The sequence below is a fragment of the Giraffa tippelskirchi genome, chromosome 5 (genome assembly GCF_054371585.1).
Source record: "Giraffa tippelskirchi isolate mGirTip1 chromosome 5, T2T-mGirTip1v1.2.pri, whole genome shotgun sequence".
NCBI lineage: Eukaryota > Metazoa > Chordata > Mammalia > Artiodactyla > Giraffidae > Giraffa > Giraffa tippelskirchi.
In genome coordinates this window covers 171,677,358-171,705,198 of record NC_137279.1, presented here as the reverse complement: position 1 = coordinate 171,705,198, position 27,841 = coordinate 171,677,358, and the positions used below count along the sequence as shown (strand labels likewise).

General features: G+C 44.3%; 1 protein-coding gene and 1 long non-coding RNA gene across 13 annotated transcripts in view; one reads left to right on the top strand and one right to left on the bottom strand.

Moving 5' to 3' along the window:
• LOC145504408 (BEN domain-containing protein 5) overlaps positions 1–27,841 on the bottom strand; it is a 1,377,102-nt gene that overhangs the window by 281,231 nt on the left and 1,068,030 nt on the right. The gene's annotated exons all lie outside the window — the stretch shown is intronic.
• On the top strand, positions 235–26,305 carry LOC145504409 (uncharacterized). The gene is made up of 7 exons (XR_014052190.1): positions 235–439; positions 1,645–1,713; positions 3,100–3,298; positions 13,931–14,040; positions 14,447–14,604; positions 14,691–14,839; positions 23,509–26,305. It is a non-coding gene; the product is annotated as an uncharacterized LOC145504409 (long non-coding RNA).

The following is a 27,841-nucleotide window of genomic DNA, read 5'->3' as shown; positions in this document are numbered from 1 at the left end:
GTACCACAATAGGGCCACCTATTATGTCAACCAAAAAAAAAAAAGTTCTTGACCTCTAAGCTTTTCTATTGTATTGGAAAATGACTCTTACATACAACATACAACACATTTTTGTTGTTGTTGACAGTTCTTTTTCATATATTCCTTTAGTTTACTCTATGACACCTACACTAATAGAACTTAGAACCTTCCTTCATCCACTGATAGAGTCTGGATCCTCCCTCCACCTTCTTTGAAGCAGGAGCTCACCTACCCCATAGGATTCTTACATTGTATTGAAACATCTCTTTATAGATATTATATCTCTGTTCACCTGGAACAAGAGACTTTGTTGTTTTTTCCTCTCTAACTCAATCAGTCAGTCATTTGGTGGGTGAATTGGTGGTGGGTGAACTGTGTGCAGAATATCAGAACCCCACCTCCCCTTCTTTGCTATCAGGTACATCTTTATTATTATGGAAAATAAATGGCTAGAATAGAGGAAGAAGAGATACTCAGTTAAGGGTGATGCTTATTTTTTTTTTCCTAAAATATAGGATAGACAAGGGTATATAAGACTTTGGATGAGGTGGCCAGAGAGTTTAACTCAATTGGCAGAAAGAGTAAGTACCTGGGCAGGCCCCACCCCACCCTGCTAATGCATACTTCCTTTGCTGGGCCATCAGATAGTCTCTGATCACTGAACTCTGCTTTTGGCTCTAGGACCCAGAGCAAAGAGGCAGCTGGCACAGAAGGGGTTATGAGGCAACAGGAAAAGTGAAATATGTACAGGCTTTAGACCCAGAGTTGTGTTCAAGTATTGTTCCATCACCTTGAGCAAATCTCTTTCAGGTTTCTCAACTATCACATAGAATCCTATAAAGCTGTCATGGGGTCCAAAAGACTATGTGTGTAAAGAGCCTGGCAGGATCAATGCCTCATGCATAGTAGGTCCCATGAAAACCAGTTGTCTTCTTCATTCTTATCTTCTGAGAGAGTCTCTATTACCTTTTTCTCCCAGGAGGTCACTTGGACTTCCCAGGTGGCGCTAGTGGTAAAGAACTCTCCTGTCAATGCAGGAGACAAAAGAGACACAAGGTTTAATCCCTAGGTCCCTACGTCGGGAAGATCACCTGGAGAAGGAAGGGCATGGCAACCACTCCAGCATTCTTGCCTGGAGAATCCCATGGAGAGAGGAGCCTGGCAGGCTGTAGCCCATAGGATGGCAAAGAGTCAGACACATCTGAAGCAACTTAGCATGCACACACCAGGAGGTCACTGGGTAATGATAGGATGGATCGCCAGAAGCCAGGTATTTTGGGGTGCAGTATCTTCCCCCCTTCCCCAAAGACTGGCCAGCATTACTGCAGAGATACTGCTCACCATTCTCTCCTGGCCAACATGGGGGCAGTGTGCTTTGTTTGAGAAAGCTGGGACCTTAGTAAGATCTGCACTTTTATCTTAAAAAGTTTTAGGACTTAAGCTGAGTTTGGGGTTTTATTGTCTGCTTTTAAAATTATGTTCAGCTTTTGCATATTTAAAACATGCCTTTGAAATTGTGAAACACAGTGTTCTCAATCATAAAGTAGGGTGAGTTATGTTATGCTTTTTTCTGTTCCCAGCTCTGGGTTCTCTTTTTGTCTCCTTATATGAATTTTTCTGCAGTGTCCTGACTTATGTCCTAACTCATCTGGGATACTGGCTGTGAAATTTTGGACAATATTCTTAACTCCTGTGAGTCTGCCTTATGCATTCATTAATCTACTAATGACTATTTGTTGAGGGCTCATTATCTGCCAAAAGCTTTACTTAATACTTGGGAAACAATAGAAAGCCGGACAGACTGTTTTCTTCTGTAAAATGGGAAACTAAGCTTTTAGGATTGAGAAAAGCAAATGAGATAGTATAAGTAAAAGAGAAGAAGAGGCAAAGAAAAGGACTCAAGTTTATTGAGATCTTTGCTCTGTCCCTGGCAGTGTTAGATGCTTCACATGCAATGTTCATAATAACCTTACAGACCCATCAACTGAGGATCAGAGAGGGAAAGTTAGGGCTTAAGTTACATCCTGGATTCAAACTCCACTCTGCTCTGTTGCTTCTCATGGTACCTGGCACATTGCTTGTCATTTGCTAGGTGTGTTAATTCCCATTACAAGCTCCATGTAGAATCTGGGAGGCTGTACCCCTCTTCCTGCTAGCTTCCTGACATCTGACAGCACCAATTGTGATCTGGGTAGAGTAAGAGGTACTTGAATAAAGGTCCAAATCCTATCCCCTGGTTCCTTAGAAGGCAAGATGCAAAGAAAGCTTACGAAAGGCAGTGGCACAGGGGGACATATGCACAAAGCTTACAAATTTAAACTTGCTGTTGGAACATGCAAACAGTTATTAGTAACTTCAAGTCATCAGGGGAAGGGCTCTGTGGTCTTCAGGCATCCAGCATCATCAGCTTAGGGGAAATCCAGGACATGGACTCTTGGCAAGAAAAACATTCTTTTTCCCAAGTCAACACATCTCTGCTGCTTTGACCTTTAAAGATGAAATGATCAAAACTCTATCCCTCTGACTCTTACCACTCCCCAAGTGGAGGCAGATCTTATTTGCACAAACAACGAGGTAGATTTTTCCACTTGAGATGTCCAGTGTCCAAGGAAGAAAGCATCTTCCAGGAAATGTTCACTTAGGGCCTGCACACTTTCAAGAGGCTGAAAGCAGCATAGGAAATGAAATCGCCCTGCTTACACTTGGCAAGGGGGCTGCAAAATTGCCCCAAGCTAAACAAGCTGGACCTGTGCACCAGTTTTTCTTCCACCTTTCTGTTTGGACAGGTCACAGCAAGAGCAAAAAGCAGACTTATCAACATAGGAGGCAGATAAGTACTGTCAACATGGTTTTAATTTTTGAGAAAATAGTTATCTTTGGTATTAAAAAAGGAAGAGCTATGCCAGAGAGTGCTTGTTGCCACTGAGGAAAGTTGGGAGGGTTACCAGAATGAAAAGGCAGACAGGGTGGAAGAAAAGAAGAACTCTGCAAGCAAAGAAAGGGAAAAGAAAAAAGTCTTTTCCTTGGCATAAAGAAATTTCATCCTGAAGGTTCTTTTTTTTCTTCTTTTCTTGGCAGTGTAATAAACACCTTAAAATAGTGTTGTAAGACGGAAACAGATTCTATAGAAGCGGGAAACCAAGAATAGTGATATCAAAGAACTTACAGCCCAAACCTCTCATTCTAGAAGTGATTAAACTGAAGACAGAAGGACAATGATTTACCCGAAGTCACAAAGTTTGTCTTTGACCAAATCAGTCCTGCAACCCCGCTTCTGGTGAGCCTTTCCTCTATCGTATATGGCCATGCTCGCTACCAGTCATGGGAGAAAGCCTCCAGAAAAAGGTGATCTTATCTGTGCCTCTGGCATTAGCTTATCTACTCCTAGAGAACCATATAACTCACATTTTCAAGGTTTAGCATCAGGAAGCCTTTCCTACTTGGGGAGAGGGTGTCCTGCTGCCATTTCCATCTGCCCTCTCTGCCCTCCCCTCTACTCCCCGACCAACCCCCATCAGTGAGATTCTCTAACACTCTGGCCAAAGCATGAACCCAACCCATTTTGGAGGGTTGACCGAAGCATAGCTGATGCAGTCTGGACTCCCAAGGAGGCTTGACTGAAATATGAAAGCAAAGGCACCAGAATGCAGCAGAGTGATCCAAGCTTTGATAAATCTGAGCTCAAATCCCAGCTCCACAGCCCATCAGCTGAGCAGATCTGAGGAAGTCACTTGACTTCTCTGAAGCTTGGTCTCCTTATCTGTGGTATAGGGAGGCTTACCTCTCAGGGTACTTGATACAATTAAATAAGAGAGCATACAGAAAGCCTCCAGTCCAGATCTTTGCACACAGTGGACACAGGTATAAACAAAAGCATTAAAAAAAATCTGATTGAGAAAGCACAGGTGTATAGCCCAGACTCAAAAAATATTTCCTGGATCACTTTCTTTGAGCCAGACTCTGTGCTAAATGTTGTGACAGAGACAAAAAAGAAATGGGCCTTACCCAGAAGTCATTTTTTCCCTCACTGTTGTGGATTGAATTGTGTCCTACCCACAAAATCTATGTCAGCGTCCTAACTCCTCATATCTGTGACTTTATTTGGAAATTGGATGTAATTAACTTTATTTGGAAATTGGATGTAATTAAGTTAAAACAAGGTCCTTAAGGTGGGTCCAATCCAAAATGACTCCTTATAAAAGGAGAAAAACGATATGTGAAGACAGAGACACGTAGGGATAACATGAGGTGATTACGGAGCAAAGATGGAGAGATGCAGCTGTAAACTAAGGAAGTCCAAGGGATGACGGCCACCACCGGAAACCAGGAAGAAGCAGAACAGCCCGAGAGTGAGCATGGCTCGCTGACATCTTGATGTTGGACTTCTGGCCTCCAGAAGAGGGAGAGAATAAATTTCTGTTGTTTTAAGCTATCCAGTTTGTGGTACTTAGTTTCGGCAGCCCTAGGAAACTAATACAATTGAGGAGACACGCAAGGGAGCCAATTCAATAACTGTAACAGAAGAAGTGGAATAACATTTATTGAGTTCCTTGTGCTGAGCCTGTTACATTTATTCAATTATGTGATCATGGTTAAGCCAGGAAGAAAGGCTTCTTGTGAGGCTCGGGGCTAATGGAGGTATGTGTAAGTGGAGGTAGTTTGTCCAAGAAAATGGGCAGCCTGTGGCTGCCTGACTATTCCCTATAGTTGGAGTTGACACCTGAAGGATGGCTAGAAGCTCTGCAGGTATGAGAGGGTAGAGAGAGCCGACACCATTTGGGCTGAGAACCCAGCGTGTGAGGAAGCAGAGAAGGATGAACTAGTTTTGGAACTCTCAGGAAACCACCAATATTTAAGCATTGCTTGGGGCATAGTGCTGTCTTTCTTCTAGACTGTCTTCTCCACTCTGATACCCCACAGAAACCTCTTATTCAAAATGTCCCCAAATGAACTAGACCCTTTTTCTACCTCCACGCATACCTTTCCTTTCCTGTTCTCCCTCCTGCCTTCCCTGATTCGGTGAATGGTCCACTTACCCACCCCTCCAGCCTGGCTAGCAGTCTGAGAGTGCCTGCAGGCTCAACTCTTGGAAAGGGGCTTCTTTTTTGTTTCTGATTTACACCATCCTTTCTGAGCTTTACTATCTCTGGTTCTGATGGATTCTCACTTGGCACAAGCTCCCAACTCTCCAGCTGTGTCTCTCAGCCATATTCCTTCCAGTCGAGCCTCTCTGCCAGATAACGAATGATCTGTAAACAAGCTCTTAATTGCACCAGGGGAGCACATATTTAAAGAAACTTTGTGATAAAGCAAAGGATCCTTTTTATAACATGAAGAACATTTCTCTCACAATCCCCCTTAATTATCATTTCATCTGGATTTTTGTTAGTTAGTTAGTTGCTCAGTCGTGTCTGACTCTCTGCAACCCCATGGACTGTAGTCCATCAGGCTCCTCTGTCCATGGAATCCTCCAGGCAAGAGTACTGGAGTGGGTTGCCATTTCCTTCTCCAGGGGATCTTCCCAACCCAGGGATTTAACCTGGGTCTCCTGCATTGCAGGCAGATTCTTTACCATCTGAGCCACCAGGGAAGCCTTATTCCACACATTAAATCTAACGGTCGTCCTATAGCCGGGTCCCTGAAACAAACAAACAAAAAACCTGCCCAAAGGAAAGAGGGTATCATCCTGAGATGCAGCCATGTCAGGTGCTTCCTAAGATGCTCTTCTTTCTAAGTCTAGTCCCTTTGGCCCTTAAACATAAGACATAGGCACTTACTGGGGAGAAAGGAAATTTTGAATCCTGGCAAGAAAAGGAAGGACATGTGGATTTTTTAAGAACCTAATACATGCGTGGTTCTTGTATGTTCTCTCTTCATGATAACCCCATGAACTGCTACCCATTGCATAAACAAGAAAGTTCAGCCCCTTACCCAAGCTAGTGGCAGCTTGTAGGGGAGATGACTAATATGGAAGGGGTGACTGAATTAACTGTAATGAGATTCTTGTCTCTAAGCACACCCTTTCAAGCTGTTTGGGTTATCTGGTAAGCCAGCCATATTGCCTTCTCAAAGTGGATATGAAGTCCTCAGTCAAAAAGTATGCATTCTGCCTCATGCCGACTGTCCAAGTGGGTGGGCAAGAGGCTGCAGTGGGAACGTTCCTGCTTGCTGCTGCCTTGGGGCTCTGCCCTTGTGCTGGGAATCAGTGTGAGGTGCTGCCATGGGAGGGGTGCATCCAGCCACATAGGCCCTTCAGAGAGGAAGCACCTTGGCTTGGATCTGAAATCGAATGTCCTCCAGGGAGTTTGAAAAGGTAGTTTTTGTGCAGTTCATAATGGCCCAGCTGTTGCAGAAAGAGGAAGCACAATGTTTTTAGAATAGTTAGTTGGGTGCAACAGAACCCAAAGACTGTACCCACAGAAACCTTCCCTGTGCTCATTTGTTTCAGAAAAGAGTATTCACAGAGCAGGTGCAGTGCTCTGTGCCGGGGTCTCTTGGCTTCTTCCTCTTGGAGGGCCTCTTCCTGCCTGTACTTGCGCACGCTCAAGTCTTTCCCTCAGGCTGGTTCAGGTGGTCCACCCTGAACCACCTCAAAACTCTTGCTCATCCTTGCCTCAGCTTTCATTTCTTCTTTGTCTCCTTCTCATGAGCACAACTGTTTGAAACAAGTGCAGCCCACATGTATTATCAGTGTCTACTCACCTCCCATTCACTCCTCAGACCCCCCCACTGCAGTCTGACCTTTTCCTGTACCTCGCAGGTTACCAATGACCTACTGAATTCAAGGTCACTGAATTCCTTAATTTGGTCTCAGCAGCAGTCACACTGTTGACCTTGTCTTCTTCCAGAAATGTTTTCTCCTCTTGACTTTGGTTGTCTGGATTTTCTTCCGACCTCTTCTTCAATAATCCTCAATTTCCACAAAGAATCCTTTTCTCTGACCCACATTTTACATGTCAGTATTGCTCAGAATTTTGGCCTAGAATTCTGGTCTTCTTATTTTGTGTGCTCACACATTTAGAACAGACTTCTCCCCAGAGCTCCTGTCATATGTATAGAGTTGTTTACTAGACATCTGGATTTTGAGGTCTAAATGGCATCTCAAATATTCCAAACCCATCTCTTCAAATGTTCTTTGTGTCTTCTCAAATGTTCCCTATTTTTAAATAGCACCATCATCCACTAGTGATCAGGTCAGAAACCTGTGAGCTCTTCTTGACTCCTCTTGTCTTCTTAGCTCTCAGTCATCAAGTGCTATCAATTCTATAAAAATGTCTCAAACCTACCTATATCTCTTCTTATTTGTTACATTCTACTTCACTTTTTATTTCTCTGCTTTTTATCTTTCTCTTCCTAAGTGTATCCCCTGAACCAGACTGATCTTCCTCAAATGCAAATCTGATCATGGTACCCACGAATAAGACTTTCCAAAGGCTAAGCATCTATCTTCAAATAAAGCCCCACATGATATAAATCCTATATGGTTGATCCTCTATCAACTCTCTTGGTTCAACTTATGCTATATATTTCTTCCTCCTCAACTTCAGTCAAACTGGCTGCTGTTGGTTCTCCTTTTCCTCCTTCTCCTTTTAACATTTTGCTTTGAGATAACGGTAGTTGTTGTTGTTTAGTTGCTAAGTCATGTCTGATTCTTTGAAGCCCCATGGACCACAGCACACCAGGCTCCCCTGTCCTTCACTATCTCCTTTAGTTTGCTCAAATTCATGTCCATTGAGTCGGTGATGCCATCCAACCATCTCATCCTCTGTCATCCCCTTCTCTTCCTGCCCTTAGTCTTTCCCAGCATCAGGGTCTTTGCCAATGAGTCAGCTCTTCTCATCAGGTGGCCAAAGTATTGGAACTTCAGCTTCAGCATCAGTCCTTCCAGTGAATATTCAGGGTTGATTTCCTTTAGGATTGACTTGTTTGATCTCCTTGCTGTCCAAGGGACTCTCAACATCACAATTCAAAGCATCAATTCTTTGGTGCTCAGCCTCCTTTATGGTTCAACTCTCACATCTGTACATGACTACTGGAAAAACCATAGCTTTGACTACTTGGACCTTCGTCAGCAAAGTGATGTCTCTGCTTTTCAATATGTTGTCTAGGTTTGTCATAGCTTTTCTTCCAAGGAACGAGTGTCTTTTAATTCTGTGGCTGTAGATCCCATCTGCACTGATTTTGAAGCTCAAGGAAATAAAATTTGTCTCTGTTTCTACTTTTTCCCCTTCTCTTTGTCATGAAGTGATGGGATTGGCTGCCATGATCTTAGCTTTTTTTTTTTTATGTTGAGTTTTATGCTAGCATTTTCACTCTCCTCTTTTACCCTCATCAAGAGACTCTTTAGTTTCTCTTCACTTTCTGCCATTCGAGTGGTATCATTTGTATATCAGAGGTTGTTTATATTTCTTCTGGCAATCTTGATTCCAGCTTGTAATAACTGTAGATTCATATACAATTGTCAGAAATAATCTAGAGAGATCTTACGTTCTCCTCACCCAGTCTCCTCCATGGCGACATCTTACATGTTGCATTGCAGTACCATGCCCAGAAAATCAACATTGCTATATCCACCGACCTTATTCATATTTCACCAGTTTTACATGTACACACTTGTGTGTATGTGTGTTTAGCTCTCTGCGATTTTATCACCTGTGTAGGTTCATGTGACCAGCACTACTGTTAAAGACCAGTTTCTTCAGAAGGATCAAACTGGCCTTCAGGGATTCCTTCATGGGCCAACTCTTTTACTTCCAGGTCATCATACAAGCCATTCTCTCTATTTGTAACAAATTCCTTTCATTTGGCCAAATGCTGTTTATCTTTCAAGTCTCAACTTAAACATCAATTCCCCCCAAAATACTTTCTCTTACCCCTCTCTTGGTTAGGACACTTGCTCTCTGTTCCACTGGCAACTTATATTCCTTCCTCCATCACAGCATCTATTTTCTTGTCCCTTGAGAGACAGTAACCTGCATGAAGGCTGAGATTGTGTGTGGCTTGTCTTCTTGTATATCTGTAATTCCTAACATGGTACCTGCAACAAGGACATTGCAGGTGTCCTCAATCAACATGGTTCGGGACAATGAATTCATGAAAACTGATGAGTCAGATGAGCGCCTGTCCTTAAGGAGCTCCCAGTCATGAAGCAGGAGACTCTGTTATGTTGATTAGTGCTGTCTTGGAGGAAAGCACTGGAGGATGTGGCCATCTGGAGCATCCTTTTTCCTTGCAGCTTCCAGATATACAGAGCTGGGCATAGCCAGGACCAGATGAGTCCTTGGTTACATGCACCCAGACTCCTTTGGCACAGTTTTCCAGGGCAGCTAAGTAACAGCAGACACTGTAGTAATGAGACCAACAGCCTGATGTCAAAGACTTCAGCTCAACAATTTTCTCAGCTTCATAACCACAGACAGAGCAGCAATCTTGATCAAGACTAGGTCCTGATATTACTCACAGGATGAGCCCTGATCCTGGCATAGATCCTGACACTATCCAACCATGTGATAAATATAGCATCTTTCACAAGAACAATTAAGGTAATAGCAAACTTCAGGCAACATACTCTGACAGAAGGAAGGCAGAACCCAAAGCATGTGTCCTGCTGGGTGGTTAACGACATAAACATCCATTTCATACCTTAAGAAGAGAAACAGAATTACCCAGTCTTGAAGAGTTAAAGCAGGAGGGATCTTTAAAGGCATTATGCCCCCTTACCTAACCTTTCATAGCACAGAAAATGGGAATTCAGCTCATTGTTTCTAGGAGTATAAATGTTAGCATTTCATACCTAGCTTTAGAGGTAAAAGCTCTTATTCCCATTTCTGAATCTTCCGTAATTAATTTTACCAAAGCGTAATTGACCTTTGACTCAGAAACAGCAAACTAAAGACTTCCCCTGGCCTCTAGGCCTCTAGCTGGCCCTCTCTAATATGCTCTCACCCACCCGTCAGAGTTATCCATTTAAAGCACAAAGTTGGCCAGGTTACTCTCCTGCCTAAAACCCTTCAATATCTTCCCGCCACCTTCAGGATGGAGTTCAGGTTCCTTACTCTCCAGGTTCACCAAGGCCCTGCCTCCTCTCCAGTCTTATCTCTTGCCTCTCCTCACATCCCACTTTACTGAGCACATCATGCTGTCTTATGCTTATGCTGAAGCTGTGCCTGTTCCCAGAATGGATTTCTCACCAGTCTTTGCCTGCTTAACTCGTTCTTAACCTTTGAGATCTACCTTAGCCATGATCTCTTCCAGGGAGCCTTCCCAGAACTCTTAAGTTGGGTCACTGTCCCTCACCCTGTCCCATTGCTATGCCTCCCCCATCATGTCACTTAGAGCCTTTGATAGAGATCTCTTGTTTATGAGTCTGCATCTCCAGCAGTCTAGGCTTCTGAAGGACAGGAGCAGCATCTTTACCATTCCCCTCCTTTCAGTGTCCATCACAGGACCAGGCCATGGATGCTCTTGGTGAATTTTAATGGAAAAGTAAAGCAGTTCCATGATGAATATTCACTGAGTCTTTAACGGTGTGCCAGGCAGCTAAGTGCTTCATACGTATATGTCAATTCATTCTTCAAATAGCACTGGGACCACTCAGCGCACTTAACAAAGCCCTCTGCACTCAGAGTGGTGACTGTGAGTGTCCTGTAGAGGCTCCAGTAAGGCCCAGAGACTGTCTCTTGGCCTTGTCCCTGGACAAATCCTCCATCCCAACCTATGGCCTCTGGACTCATGTCCACCCCTTGCCTCACACTTGAACTTGCCTCTCTACATGGCCCCTTGGGTGGGATCTAGGGTCAAACTCTCTGTCTTTCTGTTTCACTTCCACCTCAGACACTGGCTCTCATCCTCAGGCTCAAGCTCTGCAGTTCTTATATTTAACCTCTTATAGCCCAGGAGATAGCCAAAGCTCCAGACCCTCAATCCCAACCCAGCATTCCAAGTCCTTGATTATATGAGAGGAAAGAGTAGATCAAAGTGGGATTGATCACATCACTGTCATAATGACAACAAGGAAGCTCAGTCAAGTTACATAATGTACCTAAGGTCACATGGCCTGGCTTTTGCCCAATGCCTAGATCCAGACATAGCATCTTCTCTTGTTTGGAGGACATCCTCCTACTTTAAAACAACTCCCTCCTAGAGCTCTTTGAAGGCTGGCCTACTTATCTATTTTGCACCTGGGTTATGAGATATCCAGGCAGGAGCTGAACCTAGCACCAACCCCTACTGTCCTGCATGGCATGGAAAAGCACCTTGGGGAAGGCACGCTGAAAGGGTGAATGAGTATTAAGCTCAAGCACTCACCAGTCTCCCTCTAGTTACAGTGTATATTCTACCCTTCTACTTCTGTTCCCAAAAGTACTTAGAACCCTCATTTGCATTTGGTTTGGTGCCCAGTAAACAAAGCTATTAAATTCATCTTCTAGGCAGTTTTTCTTGTACTTGATACTAAGTTCTTCCGTAAAGAAACACACAACCTCAACATCATAAGGAAAGCTAGTTTTAGTTTAAATAAAAGAATTGTGTGATTCTGGGGAAAGTAACAGTATTACATTAGCCCTTCTGCCTTGAGAATACCAACCTCTCAGGTGAAATGTTCTGAGGCTATGAAAAGAGAGACTGTTTTTGAGTTAGATAAAATTGGGTTAAAACCTTGACTTTGCCTCCTAGGGGATGTGGACCTTGGGAAAAAAACCTCCGAGTCACTCTGTGCTCTACTCTCTTATTCACTTCAGACGATCAATCTTTCAATTAGTCTTGCCTGTTTTAACTTCTAAATGGTTTTTCTCCAGTCTCTGCTTTGATCGTGAGCTAGTTAGATGATTAAGCACTTAGGCTCTGGAGTGAGACTGTCTGGACTTGCACCCCAGTTTTCTTATTTACTATGCTATCATGGGTGATTTATTTAACCTCTCAATGTCTCAGTTTCCTCATCTGTAAAGTGGGGATGAAAAACCTTGGGTTATTCACAAGAATCAGTGAAATGATTCTGTAAGTGTTAGCATAAATCCTGGCCCAGAGTAGGAGCTCATAAACATTAGTTATTCTTCTTATTTCTTCTTACCTCCTTTGTTAAGGTCATCATCATCTCCAACTCCACACTTCACCTTGCCCCACCCCGATATCCCCCCAGTGACACCCCATGACCATCCCTGCAAAGTCTCCTGGCTGGTTTTTCTTCTCTGCTACCTCTTCCTCAGTCTAGTCTTTGTGCCTTTGCCAGAGTATTCTCTCTAAAAGACAGATTTGATCGTGTGATTTTCAGATGAGAAACTCTGTAATGGTGCCCCCTTGTCTGTAGAAAAGACCTGAGCTCCATAGCTTTGGAGATAAAGCTCACCATTATCAGAGTCCCTGAATACCTCCCTATGATCCTGAGTTGCTACCTCAGAGTGGTTAAGTGTATGTCCCAAGAGTGCCACAGCTGTTCACTGGTCCATCTGGGATTTATACCCAAGTCATCTGAGCCCAGATCCTGTGTTCTGTGAATCGGCCCACAATGCCTCTCTCCACACGGCTCATCCAGGAACTGACAGCAAGAGGCAGCAGCGGATAAGCAGGAAAGGAAGGGTATACAGGAGAGGAGGAGGAGCTGGTATGGAGATATCACGGTGGGCTACCTGGCTGGGGAGCTTCCTGGTGGGGCTGGGGCTCCAGGGGCCTGGAGGGACAGGGGAGTGAGGATGATACTGGAGAAAACACTGAAGCTGTGATTTCAGAATTGTCTGGTGAGATGAAGTGAGATTCAAGTCTGAGTGGAAACATGCGTGTCAGATGCTTCTTCCCCAACCCTGGCAGCAACCCAGGAAGCTCTGAGGTTCTATTCTTGGTTTCAGTGACTGTTAGGGGGCTGGTTTTAGGGCTTACAGTGTCCTCTTTGTTCTCCAGAAATTAATGAACTCTAGGTTGGTTGGGGTAGGAGAAGAATCCTTCCCTCTTGAGGTCCATCCTTACAGTGATTCTACCCAAATATCCATCAGTTCATGCAGCAGACCTTCCAGACACCTGTGGGCACCATACCCCAGGTTGGAAATGCAGATACAACCAGAGGTATCTCTTGACCCTAAAGTACTCCTGATTTACTGGAGAGAATATGCCACATACAGTGGCCATACTGTATGAAAAGGTTCCTGGGGTCCAGCTAGGGAGAGCTTGAAGAAGTCTTCTCAGACATGACATCTAAGCAAGCTTCTCAGTGGGCGTTTCTCTTTCAAAAAGATTTCTTGGATTCATTTCCGAAGGCAAACTTGGGTTATGTCTTTTTGTGACTGTAATTGAAAAACAGTATGTCATTCCTTGGTGTCGTGGGGAGCTCTTAGGGCACACAGGGTAGAATGGAGTTGAGGTGAAGCTCCTCCACACACTCACTGGAATTTCCTCAATTATAGACCAGGGATAATATCATCACTTCCCAAGATTTCATAGCTGAAGCACCTGGCAGAGAGTCTGCAGGTCACATGAAAGGAGAAACATACTCTCTCCCCATAGTCTCACTGGGGCCCAGTGAGGTAATGCAGAAGGACAATGACCTGGTATACAGCAACTCTGCCACTGACTAGCAGTGACTCTGCACAAATCAATTAACCATGCTGAGCCTCAGGTGCCCCCTTTGTCCAATGGGGACAATATCACCTTGCCTAGCCACTGGATGATAGCTCCTGCTCCCACGTCTCCCATTTCCATGCCCCCCTTTCTCAGCCCATTTCCCCATCTGTGAACAAGACAGCATGGTGAGGCTCTGCGCAGAGAAAGATTGAGAGAATATTCTCAAGGGGCTGTTTAGCTTTGACATCCCATGCATAAAACAACAGCCAGATTGGACTGTTGCTTAATTCTATCCAAACTGCCAGAGAAGCATTTGAATAAGTAATCTAATATATACATTTTTATTCTATTCAATATTCAGGTCGTCTCCTGGCTGGAATGAGTATTCAGAATAATGATTGCTTAGAAACATACCATTCCAAATACGAATGAGAATATTTTTGCAATGTTCAGTTCAACAAGGATGGGAAGGTATGAGATTAGGTTCTGCAAATAATCACATCTTGCACATCTCAGACGCCTATACACACACTTACTACATGTTTCTCTTCATAATCTTGGAAATGCAAATCTCTGTACACTTAGAGGAGGCCTGCGCATACCTTCTGTGCTAAATCAATTCCTGTGTGAAGATGGTAGAACAGAACAAAAAGATGTGACCTCTTGGCTGGTGTTTGAGGCTCTTCCACAACATCCACTAAGCTGTGGTCTGGTCCCCTCACATTCAAGTGGAGACAGAGAGCCCGCTCCTCCAAGGAGCCCTTCCCACTTGAGGGCAGCTTTGACTTGGGCAACTAGCATCTCATGTTGAGTGGTCTCCCTACTCCTAGTGTTCCTGCCTTGATACTGGTTCTGAATTCTGTTTTCTGGTCCTCAGATATTCCCACAGGGATTGAAGGCAGTGACTCTTTCCTTCCCAACAAGCCAGCCTGATCCCTGAGCTGAATGCCCTACTCCCTCCAACCAGAATTCTGCTCTTACTTTTTGCCAGCACTGGGCTCTGGAGGGATCATTCTGGGGATGCCAAGAGCAAAGGTGAGCTCAAGGTGCTGTGGAGAAATTCTTTTTCTCTGGCTTCCTATGCCATTTAGTACGAGAAAATGATGTTTTTAAAGTAACAGGGGCAGAGTCGTTGATTCTGAGGAAGCTTGCCAAGGCTTTTCAGGAAACAGAAAACAACATTGGGGAAGGAAGACCTTTGGATCACAGCAGGAGAAACAGAGCTCTAGCCTACGAACTGTTCCCAACCAGCACTGCACCACCTCAGAAGGTATGTGTATACGTGTGTGTATGCGTGCATATGAGAGTGTGTGTGTAAGTATGAGTGATTATGAATGAGCATCTACCCTCACATACTCAGCAGTGCCTGGCTGGTGTTAGTGCAGAATAGGTTTCTCACTTGGCCAAGCATCACTTGTCTTTAAGATTCACTCAGATGTCACCTTCTCTAGGAGGCATTCCCTGATATGCCCTCTTTACCTTAACCAACCTGCATCCCCAGGAAGCTTTCTGTGCTTCCCTTTATATTGTCCAGCTCCTTCCTGGTTGGCCCCTTTAGACAGGTGGCAGCTTCTTTAGGGTCCAGACAGTGTCTGATTCATCCCTGTACCCTTGGCCTGGTACAGCATAGGTGCTTCATATGCATTAGTCACATGAATGTATTTGTGGAAAGGTATGTGAGTTCTATTTCAGGGTTCTGACCACTGCCTCTACTGCTGTGTCCCTCCTTCCTTGCTTATAAGAAGCTAAGGTGATGCAGATTAAGTTGAGCACAACTCTCTCAACATGGGACAGTTGTTGGGGGATCACCTGGATCCAGCGGTATCCACAGTTCAGAGATGATGCAAGCCTTCCTGTGAGAGGCACATGTTGAGGGTAGATGGTACTGCTTCTCCATCCTCCATCTGCTTTGTGCTGACTGTTTCCAGCTGTGATCTGCTGTCCTCCCCTGCCTGGCCCCTCGAAGAAGCTGTTCCTCGAGCTGACACTCACATTTTCCTTCTTTCCAGCCAAGTCACAGCTTTTGGATGCTCCCCATGCAGATGTGCAGAATTCTTGCACACATCTGCATATCAGAAGGGTAGGGAAACTTGCTTGGCAAGAGGCCCTGGCTCAGCGGGAGTGCTCCGTTGGCAAGCCTCAATCGTGAGAGGCTCTCTCTGCACTGTTCTTGGCCAAGGAGCTCAGCCAGGGATGGGACTGGTCAAGGCTGGGCTTTGTCATATCAAGGGAAGGTTGAAATATGGTGCATTTCAGGGGGTAGATGAAACTGCAACATTTTATTAGCCTCCTCTGAGCAAGCTATGAAAATTGGTGGGCAGATCTTGGGGTGGGGGACTGGTGTCTCAGGCAGTGGCACAAAGAGAAAAGAAAGAAAATGCATTCATTAACTTCCACACTTACTAGAAGCAGTCCAACATCTCTGTTGGTAGAGGTCTGCTTTGTGCTGAGCAGTAAAATCGAGTCATTAAATATGAGGACCTGCTTCCCATCTGAGATCTGCCACTTTTAAGGTCTGAGACCTTGAGTAAGTCCTTCAATCTATTTTGGGATCAGTTTTGACATCTATAAAATGGTGTGGTAATTGTACCTGCTGCATAAGGTTGAGGGGAGTGTTACATGAGATAAGCCCAATAAAGCACTTAGCAGAGCATGTGATAATCATTTAGTAAATACCAGTTCCTTTTGAACACTCGTTTACTGTACATTTACTATGTGTCAGGCATCATTTTTCTGGGCACCTTAACTATTTTGTCATATTTATTCCCCATTCCCCACAATAAGTATTCAAGATAAAGTATTATTACTTCTTAGCTGCAGTCAACTAAATTGAGGCCCAGAGATGCTAAGATATATTTGAAGGCCACACAGCATAGCATGGGGGCAGTGAAGCTTAACTTTCAGGGCTGTGAAAAGCCAGATGTCAAATGTCACTGGCAGGACCAGAGCTGGAAAGTTCCAAGGGAAAGGAAGCCTAAGCCTGAATGTGGACCAGGGGAGAAGAGGGAGTCAAACTCTTGTCCAGAGTGACTGAGATCACAGCTGGAAGGATGCGTTGGGTATCAGGTTTCATGAGTGAAGCCTGAAAGCAAAAGGGATAGAGAGAGGTAGGGCTGGAATCGGGAAGGGTGAGAAACAAAACAGCATAGGCTCCCAGAGAGAGGCCACGGCCAGTCCCTGGGATGAAGACCAAGACCAGGGTAAGTTTGTCAGAGCTGGCTGGCCTTGGTAGGCACTCTCCCTCTCTGGATCTGGAGAAGTAGGTAAAAATACCTAGATGACAAGGCTGAGATGATGACTACATAAACGGCTGCACAGAGAGCTCTTTTCACAATGTTTGGAATATGGCAAATGCTCAACAAAGGCATCTAGAGAAAAATATCCACACTAATGTTTGGATGACACAATTTCTGAAAGAGTAACAGGGGTCATTATCTTCACTCATCAGAGCAGCAGGTCCCACTATAGCCTAGACTATGAAGGATGGCTGGGGCAGACTGCTTGCAGGGGTTCAATCCACGAAGAAATCTGCATACCTAAACTGGCATTAGCCCTACTGGAGGGCAAGAGGAGGATGACAGTGGAATATTGCATTCTGTGATTAGTTTCCCATGGATCCATAGTCGAACCCCAGGGAGAGAGGGGGTGCAGGCAGAAGCTATTTCTAAAAGGGCCACAGACAGAGCTGTGAATGCAGAGTGGAGGAAATAAACATTTCCCCCATTTCTAGATTGAAAAGATTGTGACTTTGGCTGCTATAATCATTCTTGTCCCAACAGCTTGATATCATAAGCAGGAAATACCTTTGGTGAGGTCATCAGATTTCTCTCGGTGGGCCCTGGGAGCCTGGACAAGGGTGAAACTCTCTCAGATGAAGGAAGCAGGGGACCTAATGGGACGAGCTAAGCAGGAGAGAAGCAACATGGTAGACAGCAGATGGAAGCAGGTAGCATCCTCTGTAAGCTCACATGTGATGCCAGTTGGAGACTTCTGGAAATAACTGAGCAAGATCTTGAGGGAGGTTAGAGTCTTTCATTAGCAGGTAGGGGCATGAGCTGGCAAATCACAGGTGATTACTCTAAGTGTGTGTGTTAGTCGCTCAGCCGTGTCTGAGTCTTTGCCACTCCATGGACTGTAGCCCTCCAGGCTCCTCTGTCCATGACATTCTCCAGGTAAAAATACTGGAATGGGTAGCCATTCCCTTCTCCAGGGGTTTGTCCCGACCCAGGGATCGAACCCAGGTCTCTTGTACTGCAGGCAGATTCTTTACTGTCTGAGCCACCAATGAAGCTTGATTACTGTAAATGGGACCCCATTTGTACCCTCAGGCTGGTGCCATCTGGGGAAACATCAGTTAAATACTCTTTGCTTTGATCAAATGGCTCCCAGAGATCTGAGGTCATTTCTGAAGTTAGGTATGCTTATAACTCTTTTATATAATTCCTCTCTAACCTCTGACACCTTGGTTAGTAAGCCCTCCTGTTTCATCCTCACAAAAATTTTCCAAATTCACTTCCTCCCTACTTTTCTAGTTTTTTCTGGGTGTGTGAGGAATAGGGTTCATTTTTCGGGGATTGAGGGTGGTAGCAAGGGCTAATCTATGCCCATTATTATTATAAATGCAGGAAATGTAGGAAGGGATAGAGCACAGAATTTCTCCTTGAAGATTTATGATCCGATTTCAACCATTCATCTGAGGACTCCTCAAAATTGTCAAAGAATGGATGAGTTCACTCACTCCCTCATTTATTCCAACCAACGAACAGATGGTCTCTGAGCACTCTGTCAGTCTTGATGCTGGTTACTGGGGACTCATGGCCCCCCTACGCTTGAGATGCTTAGGGTCTAGGAGTCAAGTACACAGCAGAGGGCAGTACACTGTTGCACTGTTGACAATGGCCAAGCTAAAAGAACAATGCAGATCATTTCATGAAAAGACATTCCCTAAGTCATTTGCCAGATGATTGCTTCTCCTCATCCTCTTCCCTTAGCTCCGTTGGTAAAGAATCCACCTGCAATGCAGGAAACACTGGTTCGATTCCTGGGTCAGGAAGATCCCCTGGAGAAGGGAAAGGTTACCCACTCCAGTATTCTGGCCTGGAGAATTCCATGGACTGTACAGTTCACGGGGTCACAAAGAGTTAAGACATGACTGAGCAACTTTCACTTTCACTTCCGTGGAAGATGTACCTTAATGATGCGGGAGAGGGAGAGGGTCCACTTTTCACTGCCCCCATGGGGAGGCGGTGTGGAGTTAAGAAAGAGCATAGGCCTTGCACCTAGACAGTCCCGGGTTTCAATACCAGTTCTGCCATTTCTTAGTTGTCAGACTTTAGTCACTTCACCTCTTGGAGTTTCAATTTCCTAATGTGTAAAAAGGGAATAATTAATATAAAATATATAGAGTAGTCCTGGTCACATAATAGACACTTTGTAAATGGAAGTCATTTTCAATTTATCCCAAATTTCAGGTTTGATAAATTTGTTGGGATGGGATGCATGCTCAGTTGTGTCCAACTCTTTGCAACCTCGTGGATTATAGCCCACCAGGCTCCTCTGACCATGGAATTTTCCAGGCAAGAATACTGGGGTGGGTTGCCATTTCCTACTCCAGGGGATCTTCCCAACCTAGGGATTGAACCTGTGTCTCTTGCTTCTCCTTCACTGGCAGGCAGATACTGGAACGACTTTACTGTGATGAACTACTGAGATTTTGGAGTTGGTCTTTTTCAATAGCCTAGCCTGGTCACCCGTCTGAGGCAACAAGTTCAGAGCAGTTTGCTCAGTTCATTTTATTTGTTTCTTTTTAAAATTCCAAGTCTCTAATTTGACCTTTAGAGGATGCTAGTTGGTAAAAGGCCCAGGCTTTCCCACATCCTGACTGTCTGCTGTGCTTGGGCCCAGTCCCTACATATGGAGTGGGACAATAATACCTGTAACTGATCCTGCAAGGAGGCCCTCTCCCTCCCTCCCCCTCCTCTCACCCCCTAGCTCTCTGGAAATCATCAAGAATAAAATAAACGTGAGCACATGTGGCAGGAGCATTCCTCTCTCTGGCTGTGTCCCAATAGGTGGGACACCATAGGTAGTCCTCCAGGGCCCTGATCATCAGCAGATTGGGGGTGGGTGGTGGTAGGGTGTGGTGGATGCTAGATGGAGGGAAACTCAGGTTCTTTATGCCAAATCCATCCATGTCATGGAGTCCAAGGGCTGAGAGGGAGTTCTGAGACCATTCAACACTTCATGTAACTTTTCTTGGGCAGGTCAGAGAAGAGAGGTGTCCATAGTCATACACCTCTCTAGTGATATAGCCAAGACCTCAGACTCAAGTCTTCTGAATCCCAGTCTGTGCCTTCATGTTCATGGGCAGCTTTATTTGAGCATCTACAATGGTTTCCTATTTCAGCATATCAAATTCAAATATTCTGGTCTGGCATCCAGTGTCTAGGAGATCGGGTCCACACTCTACCTTTCCAACCTTATTTCAAACTCAACAGACAACCATGGACTGGTACTTCTTGCTCTTGAAACTTTGATCCAAGTTCTCCTTTATTTTTGTTTAAATCCACTTCTTCTTTAATGTCTGTTCTGGGATCCCTGGTTCTTACTTAAGTGTGTCTTCTTAGTTCTGTCCTGTCTTGACCATTCTGGTTTCTGGTTGAGGTTCAACCTTCTCCATTAGAGTGCCAATTGGGAGCTTATCTAGAAAGTGCAGATTATTCTTTGTCTAATGAGGCAGTTGGGGAGTGAGTGGAATCTAATGTTATAGCCTTCAACTAGAAGGTTGACCCAGCAGTGTCCAGGGCATGGCTGTGTCTGACCACAACTTGAAAGCAGTGTCAAAAAGGTCTGGATAAAATATGAGGAGCCTCTCAGCAAGGTGTTATACTTGGAAGCTCACACAGATGGTAACCTCAGGGAGGTCTGTCTGGAAGCCAGGGCAGCATGATCAAGGAAAGAGAGGGGAGGCCACAGTCTAAAGCTGAACTAGATAATGTATGGCCTCTTATACGGCTGGCATCTGATAGGTGAGGAACTGCCTTTGGAGCATCAAAATGAACAGACATTCCCAAGGAGGGCATTTTCAAGACTGAGAGTTGTCCAGAGGAAGCTACAAAGCTGGAGTCAGCAACGGGAATGCACTTGGTACAATGGGGGAAATGTTGGGTGCAATTTTAGAGTGAACAGCAATTTTAGTCGCTATGGGTCATGAAGAACAGAAAAAGGAAGTAAGTTAGGAGGTTCACCTTAATTTTCAATAAGCACTCTGGATCGGATATTCCTCCTTTTTCTCCCTGCCCTCCTGAAAAACACCGGTCTGGATAAATTCATAGTTTTTAAGTGTATTCATTCATCAAAAGATGGCTTGAAACTCAACATTGGTGGCCAGGAATAACTGGTCATAGAGTCAAACTGGGTGAGCTGTGTCCTATCACTGCAGTTACTACACTTTCTGTTTGGATTTCTTTATTCCTTTCCCTCTGACTTTGATGGGGGCTCTCTAGGAAGGTTTTTCTTGAAGCCAAAGCTCAGGCTAGGGCACTGGGAAAAAAAGAGGGCTTAAGGGTTGAGATCATGGCATCTGGTCCCATCACTTGACGGAAAATAGATGGGGAAACAATGGAAACAGTGACAGACTTTATTTTCTTGGTCTCCAAAAATCACAGCAGATGGTGACTGCAGCAGTGAAATCAAAAGATGTTTCCTCCTTGGAAGAAAAGCTATGACAAACCTAGACAGCAGATTAAAAAGCAGAGACATTACTTTGCTGACAAAGGTCTGTCTAGTCAAAGCTATGGTTTTTCCAGTAGTCATGTATGGATGTGAGAGTTGGACTATAAAGAAAGCTGAGCTCAGAAGAATTGATGCTTTTGAACTGTGGTGTTGGAGAAGATTCTTGAGAGTCCCTTAGACTGCAAGGAGATCAAACCAGTTCATCCTAAAGGAAATCAGTCCTGAATATTCATTGGAAGGACTGATGCTGAAACTGAAGCTCCAAGACTTTGGCCACCTGATGTAAAGAGCTGTCTCACTGGAAAAGACCCTGATGCTGGGAAAGATTGACGCCAGGAGGAGAAGGGGACGACAGAGGACAAAATGATTGTATGGCATCACCAACTCAATGGGCATGAGTTTGAGCAAGCTCCAGAGATGGTGAAGCAGAGGGAAGCCTGGTGTTCAGCAGTCCATGAGGCTGCAAAGAGTCAGACACGACTGAGCGACTGAACAACAACAAAGGGTTGTTTTGTGTCTGGACCATTTGAGTCTCACAAACTTGAGATAGAAGAACCCACATTTTAGTTCAACTTAGCTCAGATGAGTTCTGCACTGAGATTTGGAGCCCAAGTTCCAGGTGATAATAATAGCTAAACTTCTCCTTTCTTGTGAATGTATTTGTCTTAGGGAAATTTGGCTGAGATGAGGTTGGATATGGGTATTTTTGAGTCCCCTGGCCAAATGCTATTATGATATTACCTCAGCAATACCATCAGCAATATTTTTGTCTACTAGTTTAAGCCAGAGACTGACTCTCCCCCATTCCCTGCCAACCTCCTCAATGGGACCTAGAATCCCTTCCCTCTTGTCTTGAACCCCAACCATGAGTCTAGTCTTCCCTGATGCCATTTGCTTATTAACATGGGCGTCTATGAGCTACCCACTTGATTTTCTCATCACTGAGCTCTGTTAGTTTGATTCTTGTACTGGGACTCCAGATATAGAGCACTCTAATGATAATGGTGATTTCTTACAGAGCCAAACAGAGTACTTGAATCCTTGTTCAATCTTATTTTTCCTTTCCCTTTGTCCTCCACTGTTGAACAGAACTGTGAGTTGAGTTGCACAGAGTCAATGAAGGTGGGTAAATTAGCAAAGCTTTGGCAATAATGGTCATTCATAGAGCACTGGCACACTGTAAAGAAGATCAGCTGGAGTCAGATGGAATTAATTTGAGTCTGTGCTTGACTATTTACTTATAAACTAAGCTTCAACAGGCCACTTCACCCTAGACAACCTCACTCTCCTCATTTATAAAATCAGGGGTAATAATTTACTAGGTAAGACCTTTGAGCAGAGTATATTATATTTAATTCCTCAAGGGTTGAGTCCATGCTATATTCTTTGTACCCTCAGTACCTACAAAGGGCCTGGCATATAATAGACAGTGAATGATAGCAGTTAGAATATTTATTTGAGAAAGAATATATTCCCAACATGCTGCCAAATCAAGAAAGGGGAAAAAAAGAAAAGAAAAAAATCACCTTGTTCTTCACTGTATGGACCTAGAAATCAGAGGAGGAGGTGGGTTAAGAGTTCAAGGCAGTTCTAATTACAACACTAATGTTATTAGCTGTTAATCATCTGCCTGTTGCTATCATCTCTGCTCAGAGTCAGATATGGTTTCTCTTCCTGAAAGCAATTCCTGGTTCTCTAAAACATCTTTAATGTAACTAATATATCTCATTACCTTTGTTCTGGCATTAGCATCTTAAACCAAATAAAACATGGGCAGATTTCAACGACTCAGTTGAGGAGCTATAGTGTGTGTGTATGGTGAGGAGCGGGAAAGTGAGGAGCAGAGAAAATGTGGCCAGTTTTGATTTACAGAATTTGCTATGTGGAGCTGCAGTTAAATGCTTGTGTCTGGGCAGTGGAGGTTGGGTGGGAGATGGATGCATATAAGTTGGGCTGGAGGAAGGAGGAAACCTTTGAAATTGTTGCTATTTGGATGGTCAGGTAAAGTTTGAAGTGGCTTGAATAAGCCTGAGACCATTCTTTGTGGATGAACAGCCAGATTTCAGTCTGCCAAATCAATCTAAAAAGGAGCTCAGAAGGAACTTTGAGGGGCCCGGCCTTTACATTCAGGCATTTGTGGGAATGAAGTAAGGATTAAGTGTCTCTATTGCATGAGTATAATAGTGATTTATGTCCTTTAACCAGATGGCCTTTTTATACTGTTCACGGGCTTCTCGTGGCAAGAATACTGGAGTGGTTTGCTGTTTCCTCTTCAGCAAAAGGAGAAGAGGATGACAGAGGATGAGATGGTTGTATAGCATCACCAACTCAATGGACACGAGCTTGGGCAAACTCTGGGAGACAGTGAGGGACATGGAAGCCTGGTGTGCTACAGTCCGTGGGGGTGCAAAGAGTTGGACACGACTGAGCGACTGAAGAACAATAACAACCAGATGGCCACGCGGGCAGGAAACTGACCACGCTCTGAAGAGAAGAAGGAAATGTGCCCCCACCTCCTCTGCTAGCCTATAATCTCAAGGTTCAAGGATCAACCCTAGTGGGTTATGAGAGTTGATCCCTGTAAACAATAAGCATGCTAAGATGCAGGTTTGGGCAAACCAGTGTGAGGGCACAGATGTGCCTAAATATGCTCAGGGAAGAGGAAATCAGGATGAAGAGGGATTAACTGGATTAACATGTGTGAGGGAAGTCATTCAAGGCTGAGGAAATGACCAGTACAAAACTTTAAAAATGAGAGAGAACTTGGTCTTTTCCAGGAACTGCAAATACTTGAGAATAGTTTGAATTGAAGTGAAGTGGAAGTCGCTGTCATGTGCAACTTTTTGCGACCCCATGGACTATGTAGTCCATGGAATTCTCCAGGCCAGAATATTGGATGGGTAGCCTTTCCCTTTCCCAGGAGATCTTCCCAACCCAGGGATCGAACCCAGGTCTCCCACATAGCAGGCAATTTCTTTACCAGCTTAGCCACAGGGAAGCCCAAGAATACCGGAGTGGGTAGCCTATCCCTTCTCCAGCGGATCTTCCTGACCCAGGAATCAACCCAGGGTCTCCTGCATTGCAGGCGGATTCTTTACCAACTGAGCTAGAGAATAGTTTGAGCACAGATTTAAAAAAACAGAAGAAACAACAAAAAAACTGAGTGACTACGGAAAACACTGAGGCTGGAGAGATATTTGCCCAAGCGCTTCATGGGAGCCAGAGACTAGTACCCCACCCCCTGCCCCCCAAATATATATGACATTTTGAATGTGGTTATTTCCTGCCTTGAGCAATTCTTGATCACCCAGGATGATGTTCTGTTAAGTTTAGGAGACCTCCACTGGTCTGCCTAAGAGGACATTTGGTTGACTTGACCAAATCCATGGGGGTCAGAAGACCTGGTTTATTACACAGTTTGTTTGTTTTTGTTTTTTTTTTAGGGCTGTGTGAGTTCAAAGTTTCCATGAACTTTGGTTTCTTCATTTATTGAATGGATATGATTATGGAGAGGATACAACAGAAAAATGTATTCATTCTATTTATAAAGTGAGGCATACTGACTGCACGAAAGTAATCCTAATTACTAGTGTTAACTAGGATTCATCTCTATCCTGTGGGTACCTGGACATCTATTCCATTTATGTAGGTGTCTGGATCAAGTTCTCCCCTTTTCCACACAGCTGAGCTTGGGCTCTCCCACCAGCTGTGGTCAGCTAGAATCCTGGCTGACTAAATGGACTGGTTCTCTGCTGCCCCCACCTGTCTGGAACCAGGCTTCCACAGTAGATATAAGACTCAACATTCTGCTTCTTGGGTCTCCCTCTTATATACTTCCTGATAAGGCAGCAACAGAGAGGACAGCACCCAGGGCCAACCTCCACTCATAACCTTTTCTAGTATGTGCTTATGTGCCCCTGTAGAGGCACCTGGGAGACGTAGGTCTATTTTGGGTGGGGTGGTGGAGGCTGTGTGGTCAGCAGGCAAAAGGCCAAGACATCCCGTTTCTGTCCAGAGTCTTGGCAACATCTTGAGCACCTGATAGTCTGCAGTCACACCAGGAATGTTCTCGGGATTTGGCCAAATTCATTTATAAGAGACAGACTTGGAAAGGCCATCATCCTCCTTCAGAAGCAAATGATTTCACCAGCTCCATCTTCCAGCTGCAGAAATTGGTTAATTACAAGGGCTATGATTTGCAATCAGTATTATCTCCTTGGCATCTACTTCACTGAAGGTAAATATTTATGACCACATTTGAGAAAGGGCACATTGTTTTAATCAGGAGCCATACATGGAACTGGGCTTCCCTGATGACTCAGATGGTAAAGAATCAGACTGCAATGTGGGAGACTGGGGTTTGATCCTTGGATTGGGAAGATCCCCTAGAGAAGGGAATGGCTACCCAGTCCAGTCTACTTGCTTGGAGAATGCCTTGGACAGAGGAGCCAGGCGGGCTACAGTCCATGGGGTCATAAAGAGCTGGACACGACTGAGAGACTGACACACTGACACATTGATACACGGAACACGGAGCTGACTCGTAGGCCACTGATGTCAGTTTTTGCTTTTTTTCAGTCTAAAGGATTTGGGACAAAAAACACAGGCAGATACTATATCGAGGCCCTGCTTTTCACAAGATATAGACAACCACAGATACTAATCCCAAGATACAAATCCCAAACATAAAGAAATGCTATATGTACAAAGATGACTACCACAGGGATTTTTTTTATAATAGTGAAAAAATATTAACTTAAATGTTCAATGCAAAAGGGGTAAATAAGTTATTACGCATTTACTTGATGGAATATTATCAACATTAAGAATGATGGTAATGAAGCACTACATATTAATGTGGAAAAGTTTTGCATTGTGCTGTTAAAAGTAAAAAGAGAAGCAAAATAAAGTGGGTATTCTATACTTCTTAAAAATATGCATGGAAAAAAGCCTGTTAGAAAATACAGTGGTATGACAACAGTGATACTCTTTGAGCATTTTACCTTCTATTTTGTCCTACATTTTTCTTGAATGAATGTGTATTATTTTACAATCAAAATTCACTGAAAATGGCAAGAAGAGGAAGTGATTGGTCATGTTGCCACCTTTACAAGGTTGCTATATTACACACCTTGGATTGAGGAAGCCAGCTGGTATCATGGTAAAACATTTTTATTTGGTCAGGAGATAAGTATTAAGATTCCTTATGGCAGGCCCCACTACTGAACAGTTTGTTGTTACCTTCAAGGTTTCATGGAATATTGGGGAAGGGCAGCTCCCCCACTATGTGGAAGAGGTTAGTGTGGAGTGCTGAGGGAGCATAGAGCAGGCTCCTAACCCAGCCTGAGTGTCAGTGAGGGCTTCCTGGAGGTGGTAACACTCAAGAAAGATTTTGAAGCATAAAGAGCTAGAGGACATTTCCGGAAAAGAAAACAGGTCAAAAATGGTATGTGAAAGAACTTGTTATGTTTGGGGAATAACCAGTACTTCATTGTAGCTGAAATATTGGGTGCATGGGAAATGAGTAATAGAAAGGGCCCCCCGCCTAGATTCTGAAGAGCCTTGAATATCATTCTAAAGCAGCCCTTCTCTGAGAAAGTCGGGGAGAGGTTTATCCTGAGGGCAATAAGGAGCCATTGAGAGTGCTAACTGGGGCAGGAGGTGATCAGAGCTGTGTGCCAAGAATGTCTCTCTGGCTGCAGCACAGACTTGGAAATGGATTTAGGGGATGTATTTGTGAAGGGTAAAAGAGAGATTAAAGATACAGAAGTCAATGTAGGTAGCAAAGCAGTAATTCTGGTGAAAGGAGCAAAGTATGAACCAAGGAGTGCTAGACTTACAAGAGCCCTTAGAAATCTCCCAGCCTTTGACATTGGAGGAAGAACATGTTTTTGAATCAGTTTAACATTTAAATCAATAGACTGAGTAAATCAGACTGCTCTCCATAGTGTGGGTAGGCCTCATCCATCAGTTAAAGGCTTGGATAGAACAAAAGGAAGACTACTGCTTCCTGCTCCTGCCTGACTGCCTTTGAGCTGGGAAATTGGTTTTTCCCCACCTTCATACTCGAACAGAAACATTAGCTCTTCCTGGGCCTTGAGCTCACTTGTCTTGCCTGCCTTTGGACTAGAACTACACCATCAGCTCTCCTGGGTCTCCAGCTCGCCAACTAAAGATCTTGGCATTCGTCAGTCACTATGTGGACAGATACATAGACACACATACATGTCTATTGCTATTGGTTCTGTTCTTACAATCAGATTTCTGTTAATACACAATAAGTCCCCTACATATGAGTCTTAAAGTTGCAAACTTTCAAAGATGTGAACAGACAGTCCACTGACATCAGGCGTGACTAACGTTGCAGCTTGCTCTCCATCCCCTATTGCTGACAATTCTTCAGCTCTACCATCTCCTACCGCCTCCCCCTACTCCACTCAGTAACTCTCCTTGCCGGTCCACCCGATTCCAGCCCCTGTGCATCAGCTGTTGTACTGTACTCTGTGTGTGTTAGTTGCCCAGTCATGTCTGACTCTTT